The sequence below is a fragment of the Cnephaeus nilssonii genome (genome assembly GCF_951640355.1).
Source record: "Cnephaeus nilssonii genome assembly, chromosome: X".
NCBI classification, from domain to species: domain Eukaryota; kingdom Metazoa; phylum Chordata; class Mammalia; order Chiroptera; family Vespertilionidae; genus Cnephaeus; species Cnephaeus nilssonii.
The window spans coordinates 89,215,275-89,228,559 of record NC_137071.1 but is presented as its reverse complement, the minus strand read 5'-3'; the positions used below and the strand labels follow the sequence as shown (position 1 = coordinate 89,228,559).

Here is a 13,285-nt window from a genome sequence, read left to right as displayed (position 1 = left end):
CTTAAATATTCTATGAGTTTAATAAAAAAATATTGTGTTTCTTCTCTTCACTTAGTATTTTTAAGATACTGCCTCTTATGAGTAATTCCGAGGGAAAATTACTTTACATCTACCCAGCAGTCCTGGGGACATGGAAAATAAGAGTACGACAAATAGATTACCAAAGCAAAACGCAAAAGGCACTGGTTTTTTATTAGGACCAGAACTTATTTATAATAACTCTCCTATCTTCTTTTCCATCTATTTCTTGCCCATCCCTCCTAAGCAGAGCAGAAAGGAGAAAGCAGAGATTGATGAGGGCAAGGTACCTCACAAGCTAAATTATTCTGTGCTCTTTTCATTGGCTCTTAAACATATCCTAAAGCTCTCTAACCTCTTGTGTTATACTGTCTTCCTTTCTTGCCTTCCCTCTCCCTTGCCACAACTTTCAAGACTTCTTTAAGCTTTTTTTGCAGCAGAAAGCACCCTTACTGTACTCAGGGTAGTATACTCATCACCACAATCTATGCCATAAACATCTCCATCCACTCCAAAAAATTTCCCTATCCTCTTTTTAAATAATAATAATAATTATTATTTTGTGTGATAAGTACACTTAACATAAGATGTCCACTTTGGAAATTTTTAAGTATTGTTAATGGACAAAGTATCTGAATAAACACCACTCCACAAAAGGCATACGGATATATGAAAATGTGCTCAACATTATTAACCATTAGGGAAATGCAAATTAAAACCACAATGAGACACTGCTATGTGTGAATTATAATAACTAAAGTAAAAAACCTGACAATATCAAGTGTTGACAAAAATTTGGAGAAAATGGAGCCTCATAAATTACTGGTGGAAATATATAATACTAAAGCACACTTTGGAAAAACATTTTGGCAGTTTCTTTAAAATTTCAACATAAACTTCCCTTAAAATGTTATGGTTCCACTTCAATTCTCCACTACCCAAGAGAAATGAATACATATGTCCACAGAAAGACCTATTAATAGCAGAGTTATTTATCATAGCCAAAAAAACAACAACACAGAAACAATCTAAATGTCCATCAAATGATGAATGAATAAACAAAATATGAAACATCCATATGAGGGAATATTAGTCATTAACAAAAAGGAATACACACAACATGGATAATCTCAAATACATTATGCTAAGTAAAAGTAGCATATATTGTTCAAAAGGAAACATATTGTATGATTCCATTCGCATTAAGTATCTAGGAAAGGAAAATCTATTGATACAGGAAATAGATTAGCGGTTGCCAAGGACTAGGGCTGAGAATGGATGGTGACTGGAAATTTTTGAAGGGATTTTTGGAGGTGATGGAAATGTTATAAATCCACATTTGGTTATTGTTGCATAACTCTGTATATTAATATAAATCCCTGAAACTTAAAACAGATTAATGTTAGCATATGTAAATGATAGTTCAAGAAAAGCTCTTATAAAATTAAAAAGCAGAAGTGGGATTTAAGCACAGCCTTGAAGAGCATGGATTCCAAAGCCAGACTACTAAATTTACAACACAGCTCTACCTCTTCATAGTGGTGTGCAACTTATTTCCATTCTCTGTGCTTTGTTTGCTTATATTTTACAGATGCTAATTAAAGCTCTAAGATAGGATGGTATTATGAGGTAGGTGATGGTATATAGGGAAGACAAGAAGTCCAAGGACTGAGATCCAGAATAAAACAATGGGGTTCTTGTCTTTTCCACTGAATTTCAACACACTGGTGATTCTCAATATTTCATTTGCTTCCTACAGTATGTGCTACCCATGGGTAATATTGTTTTTACCTTGGGCAAAAAGTACATGTATCTGAATCTCAAAGTGGGAAGGGGCATAAAATAAGGGATAAACAGTAAGTGGAATATGGTAGTTTAAAAATGTTTAAACCAGTGATTATGCTATACTCTCTCATTGAGTTAAGAATTCCTACTCTAGAGTTGCTTTCCAGAGGTGTTAGAGGAGAATCTGTTTCCTTGCCTATCTAGCTTCTTAGATGCTGTTTATATTCCTTGACTCATGGCCCTTTGCTCTGTTTTCAAAGCCAGCCATGTTGCAGCTCTCTGATCTTTTCTCTACACTTATATTTCCCTCTCACCATAGCTAAGAATGATTCCTAGCTTTCAGGACTCTTGTGATATTATTTCAGATGGTTGAATAAGCCAGGATAAATTCTCCATCTGAGGGTCCTTAATTTAATCATATCTACAAAATACCCTTTGCCATGTACATTTATAGTTTCTGAGAATTAGGACATGGGCATCTTTTAGGGGCATTATTATGTCTACCACACATAGCAAAACAAAGAAAACACACAAACAAAAAATCAAAAGACTACTGATAAGCTGGGAGAAAATTTTTGTAATATATCATAAACAAGGGCTAATATCCTTAATACATAAAGAACTCTTAAAATAAGAAAACTTAATGGAAAATGGGCAAAAATCATGGGCACACAATGCACAAAATGATTTCAAAATGGCCTTTGAACATATGAAAAGATATTCAAGCTCACTCATAATTAGAGAAATACAAATTAAAAACATATGGAGACATCATTTCTTATCTACTAGATTGGAGAAAATTTACACATTTAATAACTCATTCTATTGGTGAGACTATGTAAACAGTCTCATACATTGCTGGTGAAAATATAAATTGGTACAACCTTCTTGGAGGAAAATTTGGCAACATCCAACAAAACTCAATGTGCATTAACAATTTGAATGGACATTTTTCTTTCTTTTTTTTGTATTTGCTCTGAAAGTACACTTCTAACAATATAAAAACACATATCCACATGCTTATTCATTGCTACACTGTTTATAATTGTAAATTGTTGCTTAAATTGTCTCAAACTTATGCTTGCTCTACATATATTCCTTTTTATCCTGCTATTCAATTTTGTATTCCTTCATGGGCAGTTTCTATGCTATTTTCTACATAATAGAACCAAATAAATGTTTGCTGATTTGAAAATTACTAGGGCTAAACCATCATTTGTTATAAGAAATCTCATTTTGGAATAAAGATCTCATATAACTTTAAAAAAGGGGGATCCCTGCTATAGACTTAAAGCCACTGAGTAAATAGTTTCTTTTCTACTTCTTTGGAATTGAAACAAATTAGTGACTTGGTTATTTGGTGCCCTTATCTGATCTTCATTGGAAATACAGTGGAATCTCAGTTCTCAAACTTAATTCATTCTAGAAGGCTGTTTGAAAAGTGATTTGTTTTAAAAAATCATTTTTCCCATTAGAAATAATATAAATTGAATTAATCAATTCCAGACCCCCAAATGATTTTGTTTGAACCTTTCTTAATTGCCTGTGATCATTGTTTCACGAACACTTTCACACCTTTAGCAACAGCAACACTCTTGATGGTCTCTTATGTTTTAAAATTATGTGAATAATCAATTTCACCAGTAGCCAGATCAGACAACACTTGAACACCTCGATCATACTTTGCAATTGTTTCTTTCTTAAGCTCTATTGTTGTTCTCACAACTTTCATTTTTACTTTGTTGCTATCACTAACCTTCCTAGGACCTATGGTGACTTACTGTATGCATTTAATAATAATAAGCAGCAACAAAAGCTAAAAACAACATGAAAATATTCACAGCACAATTTCCTGAGATGGTAAGAATGCGAGGTTTAGTGGTAAATTGACTCATAATCGTGCATCCTCTCCTTTGCCATCCGAGAGAAGGGTATCAGCATGAAAGGGCCTTTGGGTCAAGTTTTGTTCGACAACTGAGATATTTTCCTGTGCACAACCTGGTCAAGAAACAAACTGTTCAAGATGGCAGACATTCGAGAACCAAGGTTTGACTATATGCACATTTTCAAAATGAGCACACATATCAGAGATTATTCTTACTATACTATTTTATGATTTCTTATATTGTAATTTATCATTAATACAAAAAACAGTATTTATTTTACACTTATTATGTAGTGCTTTGCATTTTTAGGATTTTTTTGTACATGTTTCTTGAACTAGATTGACTATCACATGTAAGTCATCTGCTTTTAAATGGGAATTCACCCAATGCACTAAGCCAACAAGAAAAAAAAATCCAATTCATATGCTATTACATCCATGTCTTCAGTGTCCATTTGCCTTTGGCATACTGAAAGTGACCCTTCTGGAAAATGAAGCTCTCATTTTCATATCTTGATAATGCCTCTCACTTTACTAAGCTAATTTCCCATTTTTTAACCTTTGACTACTGCAATGTCTAGAACATATTTCTTTTTAAATATATATATATTTTATTGATTTTTTACAGAGAGGAAGGGAGAAGGATAGAGAGTTAGAAACATCGATGAGAGAGAAACATCGATCAACTGCCTCCTGCACACTCCTTATTGGGGATGTGCCCACAACCAAGGTACATGCCCTTGACCAGAATTGAACCTGGAACCCTTCAGTCCGCAGGCCGACGCTCTATCCACTGAGCCAAACCGGTTAGGGCTAGAACACATTTCTTACCCATAATGCTGGGGAACAATGCACATAATATTTGCAGGCCTTAAAATATACATGTCATAACTCAATTGAGAATTCTAAAAATTAGAAAACAGACATGAATAACCTACTTATTAACAACTGCCCTACAGAAAAATATAAAATTATTCCTAGATTTTTTTTCATATAGAATAAAAATCTTCAAATGGGGGCATAAAATAGGAAAAACATATCTAGATAAAAAATATGTTCCTGAACTAACTGGAGTCCTAACAGTTAAACATCTAAATGTTATTGAGTATATGCATTTATTGTTCAGCTAGACTGTCAACACATTGAGAGGATGGAGGAAGGAGTAGCTTAAATTTATAGGGACAAGTGTCTCTGGAGCTCAGTATGAGCCCCTAGTCAATATGTCACCTAGGTCTTTAGAAGTGGAACAATCTGGTCTGCATTCAGAGAACTGTTGTTTTGTTTTGTTGTGTTTTTTTTTTCTAAAAACCAAAGGGTAAACATTACTTCTGGAGTGGCTGATATGCCAGACAGGCTATTTCTATCATTGTGGATTAAAGGGCAGGATCTGGGATTTATGGTGAAAAGGAAAAGATAGTAAATTAATAGCGATTACCAGTAGAGAAGTAGAGGATGAGTCACTTGAAATATACCACTATCAACCACCCAAACCCAGCAGCATATTAGTCACAAGAATCCCAGTTGTCTCAGGCTTTACATTAAATCCTGGAACTATAGGCAAAAGACTTCAGTACACTGGAAGGTCAACACTCTACCACTGCATTTAGCTTTTAGAGGAAGCACATCTCAGTTTTAACAATTACTCAGATGTATAGCTCTAGCCACATTTTCTCATATTCACACTGTCCCCAACTCTCCAGCCATCTTCAAATACTTGTGATTTTACCAAAGCTTTCATGCTTCTGTGTCTTTGTACACATTGATTTTCCCCCCTGCCTGGAATGCCATTTTTTCTTTATATGTGCAACGAATTTCCTTCAAGTCCTTGATCAAATATTACCTCTTCCACAATGCTTTGTATGTGCCCTACAGGCATAGTTGAGTTCTCTGGCTCACAGAAATCCCAGAGCACTATGGACAAATACTTTAGTTTTTATCACTGTTGAAATAACCTTCTAGCCCCACGATAATGCTACTCCTGCCTGGAGGGTCATGTCAACAAACTGAAACTTAAATAACTCCTGTCCCAGTAAAACTCTGCTTGACCAGAAACATAGTATATCCAATCAGACAATCTCCAAATGCCAAGGCAACTCCAGGCCTTCTCATACCAAACATGTTTAACTATGTGCCCCTACCAATCAGATCTTTTCTAGTTTTTTCTTCTTTGTTCTTTATTCTTTATCCTATAAAAGCTTCCTGCCTTCTGCCCCATTTTGCAGTTCTCCCTATGGAGTCTGTTCACTTCATGATGTGTTAATAAAGTTTGTTTGTGTTGCCTAAATTGTTTTTCTTTGATCATTTTTAATAACACATAATGTTATCAGCCTGTTTATGTGTTTGTCTTCTGCACTGGACTGTGAGCAACTTGAGAGAAGCATCTCTATTTATCATTGTAATCCCATCCCTAGTATGGTAATTGGATAGTCAATAAATGTTTCTTTTTTAATAACTATTTTTGCAAGATAGGCAGAACAGGTATTTTCAGCCCATTTTTCAAAACAAACAAACAAAACAAAACAAAACAAACAAACAAAAAACAACTGAGGCCCAGAGCGGAGAAATGCCTTATCCAGGGTTATACTATTGATCTGTGCCAGAGTTGGGACTCACAGCTGGAGCTCTTAATTCCAATTTTAAAGTCCATGTCACTACAACATAGGTCTCTACTCTGTTTAGGGGTAGCATCTAAAATAGCTATGTTATTTGGAACTAGAGGAAACCTTCTGATGATCTGTAAATCCCCCTTGTGTTAGAGTGAGCTTTTTAACTCAATCTGCTTGGAGATCAGCATCTTGCCTTTGAGAATAAAGGAAATTCTTGTTAGTTCAAGACCCCAATTTCCTCTTGCAGCTGGCAAAAATGAAACAAATGTGTGAGGACCTGTTGGGAGTACATTCTTTCTTCCATCCTTCCAGCTCAAATATCAGTTCCCCTGTGAGGCTCTCCCATATCTGGGCCCAGACCTCCAAATCATGATGAAACGTGTAATTTTTAGCTCACAGCACTTCATTGCTGGCTGTTTGTGAAACTTCTATTATGCCTTATAATACAGTGAAAAATGTGTCCTATCATTTCTGCAAGATATGAGCTCTTAGAAGGTAGGGGTTAACATCACCATGTGAAGTGCAGAGAATAATTTGTAATTGACTGAGGACTTGTACTATTACTTGATTCTTCCCTCATTACAAGCTTTCTCAGAGTCCAAAATGAGCCACTCTATCGTCTATGCCCGAGGTCGGCAAACTGCGGCTCGTGAGCCACATGCGGCTCTTTGGCCCCTTGAGTGTGGCTCTTCTGCAAAATACCACGGCCTGTGTGAGTCTATGTTGAAGAAGTGGCGTTAGAAGAAGTTTAAGTTTAAAAAATTTGGCTCTCAAAAGAAATTTCAATCGTTGTACTGTTGATATTTGGCTCTGTTGACTAATGAGTTTGCCGGCCACTGGTCTATGCTCTTACTTCTGTTCATTAGAGTGAGGTTCACTAAAGTATGAACCACTTCTGTGAGTTAGTTGCGAGCTAAATGAATAAAGAACTATAAGTGGAATCTCCTAAAGTCATTACAAAAAAAGGACCATGTGCAATAAAGCTATCAATGATTGGTTGTTTTGATTACATTAAATCATATACAACTAGCAATGTGACCTAAATGCTTTCCCTGGTCCCTGACCATTTCACAGGTATTGTCTATAATGAAGACACAAGGGCAAGCCATTTATATCTAAAGTAGGAAGAGAAGAGATTTGCTGTTAACATTTGAAGTCCTGGCATCATGCACAATTTATCTTTCAAAATATTTTTCTTTGAAACACCCCAACTGACTCATATAATCAAAGAATAAAGGAAGGCATGAAGGTCTAATATGACAGCAAGCCTCTTAATTGGTTCAGAAAAAATACCACTTTCTTCTTGATGATGCAAGATGGAGAAATGAATGCTTATTTTCTTTAATTCTACATTAAGTATAGGACCCTATTATTGTGTAGCTTAATACATAGAAGACACTCTGTGCAATGTATTCAATTTTACAAAACTCCATTGTGTCAAAGTAATTATAAAAGTAGGGACATTAACACAAACACCTCTACAAGGTGGACATGTTCCAGGACATATGTCAAGCAACTGACATGGCTTACCGTATTCATTCCCCATAACTGCCTTGTGAGGCAAGTATTGTTTTGATCCAACCCATTTTACAAAGGAAGGTCCAGGCATAGTCTTACTACAGAACATATATTCTAAATCTGTCATATTTGAACTATAACATGAATGATCTGATCATGTTGCTCACTTTTTAAAAAAACAATAATGTCTCCCTATAACTACAGGATAAACATGCTGTATCACTTTCAAACTATTATCCCTCATCTGTCATGCAGAAATATTTCCAAACAGGTATTTTATTTGGCTGTATTTCCCAATATACTTCCTTATCACTGTTATTTTCCAAAAGCTTATTTTTTCATCCACATTCAATGAAAATGTTAACACTTGGATTATCATTTTTTCCTAACCTTTAGTACTTCCATTATCCTAGGGGATTTATTTACTTACAAGAAGCACTCATACAACATCATGACCCCCACCAACTTCCAATCAGGCACTAAATACCACCAGTGCTACCTTTTGAACATATAATAGATCCATATCCTTTAAAAAAAAATCTTACTTAGCCCTAGCTGGTTTGGCTCAGTGGATAGTCTCGGCCTGCGGACTGAAGGGTCCCCGGGTTCAATTTTGGTCAAGGGCATATGCTCAGGTTTCGGGCTCAATCCCCAGTAGGGGGCATGCAGGAGACAGCCAATCAATAATTCTCTCTCATCATTGATATTTCTATCTCTCTCTCCCTCTCCCTTCCTCTCTGAAATCAATAAAAAATATATTTAAAAAATACCTTATTTAGTGGAAAAAGCAGTAGTTTTAAGCCAGACAGTCCTTAATTTGCTTAATAACTGCATCAACTTGCATAAGTCATTATTAATTTTAAGCTTTACTTTCTAGATCAATTAAATAGAAATAATACATATTTTGAATAGTTTTTGTTAAGATTAGAGTTGTTTTAATAAAGTGGCAATAGTAGCTCTGTAGTACATAGTAATTGTTATTACTATCATTATTAGAGCATTGCAGCTCATAAAACTAGGCACCTCATCTTCATCCTTGATTTCCTCTAATCTACCTGCCACACTGCTCCCAGAGTGATCTATCTAAAATGCAAATCTGTTTGTGTCATTCTTTTGTAATAAACTCTTTAATGAATCCCTATAATTTTTATGCTGACATAGCTTATAAGCACCCCTTCTTCAACCCAGGCCACTTCTCTGCACTTTACTCTGTGGTCCAGCCACACTGAACTTCTTTTAGTTTCTTTAATGTATTATTACCACCTCCTCCCTCATTCCCCTGGCCTTCATTCCTTCTCCTTCCCTTTCCTCTTCCCCTTCCCCTTCCACTTCCCCTTCCCCTTCCCTTTCTCCTTCTTCTTCTTCCTCTCTCTCTCTCTTCCTCCCTCCCTATTTATCTCATTATCTCACTGTCTCCCTCCCTCCCCCCATTCTCTATGAAACATTTTCTTTCTATCTTTTAATCTAATTTAACTCTTCACTTCTTTTTAGTCTCGGTTTAAAAGTGAATTCCTCTGGAATTCATTGTGGCTATTCACCATAAACTCACTTTATTCTACTTTACTGTCATGATTTATTTAATTGTTTTCCCCACTAAAATATAAGTGAGGGCAGAGACCTCATTTATTTTTGCTCATCATGTATTCCTAGTTTTATGATGAATTGTGTCAATTCATGAATACCTGCCTTTGTGCATGCTATTTCCTCTGCCTAGAATACCCTCCTGTACCTTACCCTGTACCTACACTTTCTTCAAGATTCAGGATATAGGATAAGCATTGCCTTCTTTCTGCAACTTTCCTTGATGCCATAACATGATTTTGGATGTTCCTTGCACTGTAATTCTAACACATTTTGCACCTCTCTCTGTTTAAGGACTTTTATATTATTGTGCAGCTATCTGTGCACATATCTGCTTTAACCATTGGGCTGTAAGGTCATTAAGAGCATGATATGTGTCTTATTTATCTCTATAGATCAGCACTTATTCCAAAATCCACAAACATGATAAGCACTCATAAATGGGTTGAATGAATGATTCAAGTCAATGGGATAAAATCTAGTTAAATTCAATGAGTACTTGTCCCTCATACTCAAATAATCACTGGAACTGTTTTACTGTTATGTATTATGCAACATTCATATACCATAGGTATAAAGAAAAATGCAATGAACATATGTATCCATATCTTCATCAATAAACAAAATGTCATTAATAGAAATGCAGTTCCATATATATTCATGTCTGATAAAACGGAAAATTCATAAGCATGTGCATCACTTTGATCAGGGTTCTGTTCATCTTTTCTATATCATTCCAATTTTAGTATGTGTGCTGCTGAAGTAAGCAGCAGGTAATGAGCTTTGGCCTGCATTTTTATGGCTGTCTTGAGGTCTCAAGATGAGACAAGACAAGGCTTCATTCTCAACTGCCCTAGTTACACAGCCCTGCAATCCTTGGTAAGATTTTTCTAAGCTATCATTCTGTAGTTTTCTCATGAAATCCAGATATAATTTCTGAGGATCAAAAATAACAGTAATGTGGTAGAGTAACAAACACTTTCTAAAAAATTCTAAGTGTTCTTCAGACCTTATCCAATTTGTGTTTTTTAAGTGTCTTCAAGAAGGTAGCAGCTACCTTGTTACCTGAATGAGAAAACAGGTAATGTGTATCTTACAAAAAAAAAAAAAAAAGGTCACCAGATGAATAAATCATGGTGTCACAAATAGAGCCAAGCATTTATTTTCAGTCTTGAACTTAGGTCTTCCTCTGGACCCATTGTCCTGGGTCCAAGGTGAAGCATATACTGTGTAAGGGAACCAATGGCTTCATCATGCTTCTAAACTTCTGTACCTCCTCTATTCCGTACTTTAGAATAAGCACAAGGGCATTCTGCATAGACTCCTATCTTCCTAAACTTGTCCAATTCAGAATAAAATGAAGGGCCCAATGGTCATCTTCTTCCCATTCATCCAACTCTATCTTCAGGTGGCTAGTCCTTTGTTCAAACTTCATCTTCTGCCCTTCTCAATAAGCATCCTCAGTCTTCTTTGTAATTTCACATTTCCATCCTCCCAGAACCCAGGAGTTTTCATTTGCAGCTACACCCGAGGCTTTTGTGCAGGGAGGGAGGTGCGGACTTGTGGTGCCTAAGGAGACTGGGGTGGGAAGCGTTGTGGGGAGATTTAGCAAAATAGCAGCCAGGAGCATTTGGTTGTAGGCCCCCAAACCAAAACGGCGATTTTTCCTGAAAGGAGCTAGCTCCTTCCAGTAACTTCAAGGTGGGAAAAGAAATAAGACCCACCCTAGTTGATACAGCCTGCCCCACCCTCAGGATCCCTGCATGCCACACCCTGCATTTTGAGCTTTTCTGAGGAAACAAAAGCAGAGGCCAAGCTTATGGGTTTGAACAGTCTCAAGGAGCCCTCAGTGACTGGACAAGGGCAGAGGGGATCTGCCCCAATATCCTGGGAATCAGACTGATATTTTCTCCCAGGAGAACTGATAAAAGCTCTGTTTCCAGCTGATTATCTCTGTCCAGCCAAGGGCAGAGTAATATTTTGGGCCACTCATGGAAGAGTAGCTCTGGGACAGGAAAACACACCTACCACATTCCCTGAAAGCTAAACAGCACCTCCCCCACCTAAAGCCCTTTCAGAAACAGACTATTGAATGATTAAGATTGAAAGCTGGCTAGCAGGCAAAAAGGGCAGAGGTGGAGCCCAGGGAACCAAGGGAAATTGATGACCCAGCCCTGGGCCCATGATGCTAACAAACCTACATTAGAGGGCAGATTGGCCCCTCCTGCTTGCAGCCTTGGCCTGTGGAGACAGACACAAACTGAATTGCTTGGAGCTTCAAGCAGGTTGCAGAAAGCCAAAGGATAGTGCCTGACAGTGATTAGCACCTAAGTACCTAACAGGAAACCCATAATTGGCAGACAGAAGAGTGGGATCCAAAGGAAGCAAGGGGTCGGGGATGGGGGCAGGCTAGAAGATGTCAAAGGGGGAATAAGGGGGACATATGTAATACTTTCGGCAATAAAGATTTTTAAAAAATAAAATATATAGGGTTGGGCAAAAGTAGGTTTACAGTTGAGAGTACACAAAACACGGAGGTTATTCTTGTATTATTATCTACTAGAGGCTCAGTGTGCGAATTTGTGTGTTGGTGGGGTCCCTCTGCCTGGCCAGCAATTAGGGCCAATCGGGGCCATGGAAAGGGGCTGTGGGAGGTTGGCTGGCTGGGAGAAGGGGCCACGGGAGGTTGGCCGGCTGCCCCGATCTGGGTCGATGGGGCCAGCCTGCCAAGGGGAGGGACCGTGGGAGGTTGGCTAGCTGGGGGGAGGTTGGCTGGCCACTGGAGGGTGGCTATGGTAGTGCACTGACCACCAGGGGGCAGCTCCTGCGTTGAGCATCTGCCCTTTGGTGGTCAGTGTGCATCATAGCTACCGGTCATTCGGTCGTTCAGTCACTTAGGCTTTTATATATAGAGACTAGAGGCCCGGTGCATGAAATTCGTGCATGGGGGTGGTGTCCTTCAGCCTAGCCTGCACCCTCTCCAATCTGGGACCCCTCAGGGGATGTCTGACTGCCGGTTTAGGCCCGATCCCGCTTGCCTGCCTGCCTGCCTGATTTTCCCTAACCACTTCTGCCTGCCAGCCTGATTACCCCCCTAACCACTCCCCTGCTGGCCTGATCACCCACAACTGCCCTCCCCTGCCATGACCCGCCTCCTCCACCGGGACCCGCCTCTTCTGCACGAGGCGGTGGAGACACTAGGACCGGCCTCCTCCAAGCTGCGCAGAGCCGCGGGACCCCCAGGCCTCACCGTGCAGAGCGGCCACTGGGCCCCACCTCCGCTGTGTGCGCGGCCATCATCTGACACCCATCTTGTGATGACGTTGCACACGAGGACCACCTAGCTTTTATTAGTATAGATTATTGTGTTATTTTCCATACAAACAACTGTAAAGCTTTTTTTTCCTAATCCTGTATATCATACTTTTCTACTCCCAAAGCATAACAACCATCACAATCCCCCAAAGCACAAAAACCATCACAACTTTATATTTCTGATGACTCATTATATATTGCTTAAAACAGCGGTCACCAACTGGTGGTCTGTGAGGTCTAAAAGGTTGGTGACTGCTGGCTTAGAAGATATAGTTTTAAGTTCTTTGGAAACTTCACTCCTCAGCATTCCAATACCATGTGGCATTAAACATATGCTGCTGTAATTTTGTATATATATATATATATATATATATATATATATACACACATACACACACACACACACACACACACACACACACAGTATGTTTCAGAAAATATCCATCATTATGTCATGTGATTCTCATAACTCTGCATCATAGTACTTGGTTGTTAGTTAAAGTTAGCCTATTCTGACTATCACAATGTTAATGCCTATGTATATGGCTGTGAATCTGTGTATTTAAGTGTTTTTTAA

The 13,285-nt window shown here is 38.2% G+C and overlaps 1 protein-coding gene across 2 annotated transcripts in view; it reads right to left on the bottom strand.

Annotated features, from left to right (window-relative positions):
- The window catches only part of GABRA3 (gamma-aminobutyric acid type A receptor subunit alpha3), a gene marked incomplete at both ends in the record, with an annotated part of 224,130 nt that overhangs the window by 87,694 nt on the left and 123,151 nt on the right, over positions 1-13,285 (bottom strand). The window lies entirely within an intron of this gene.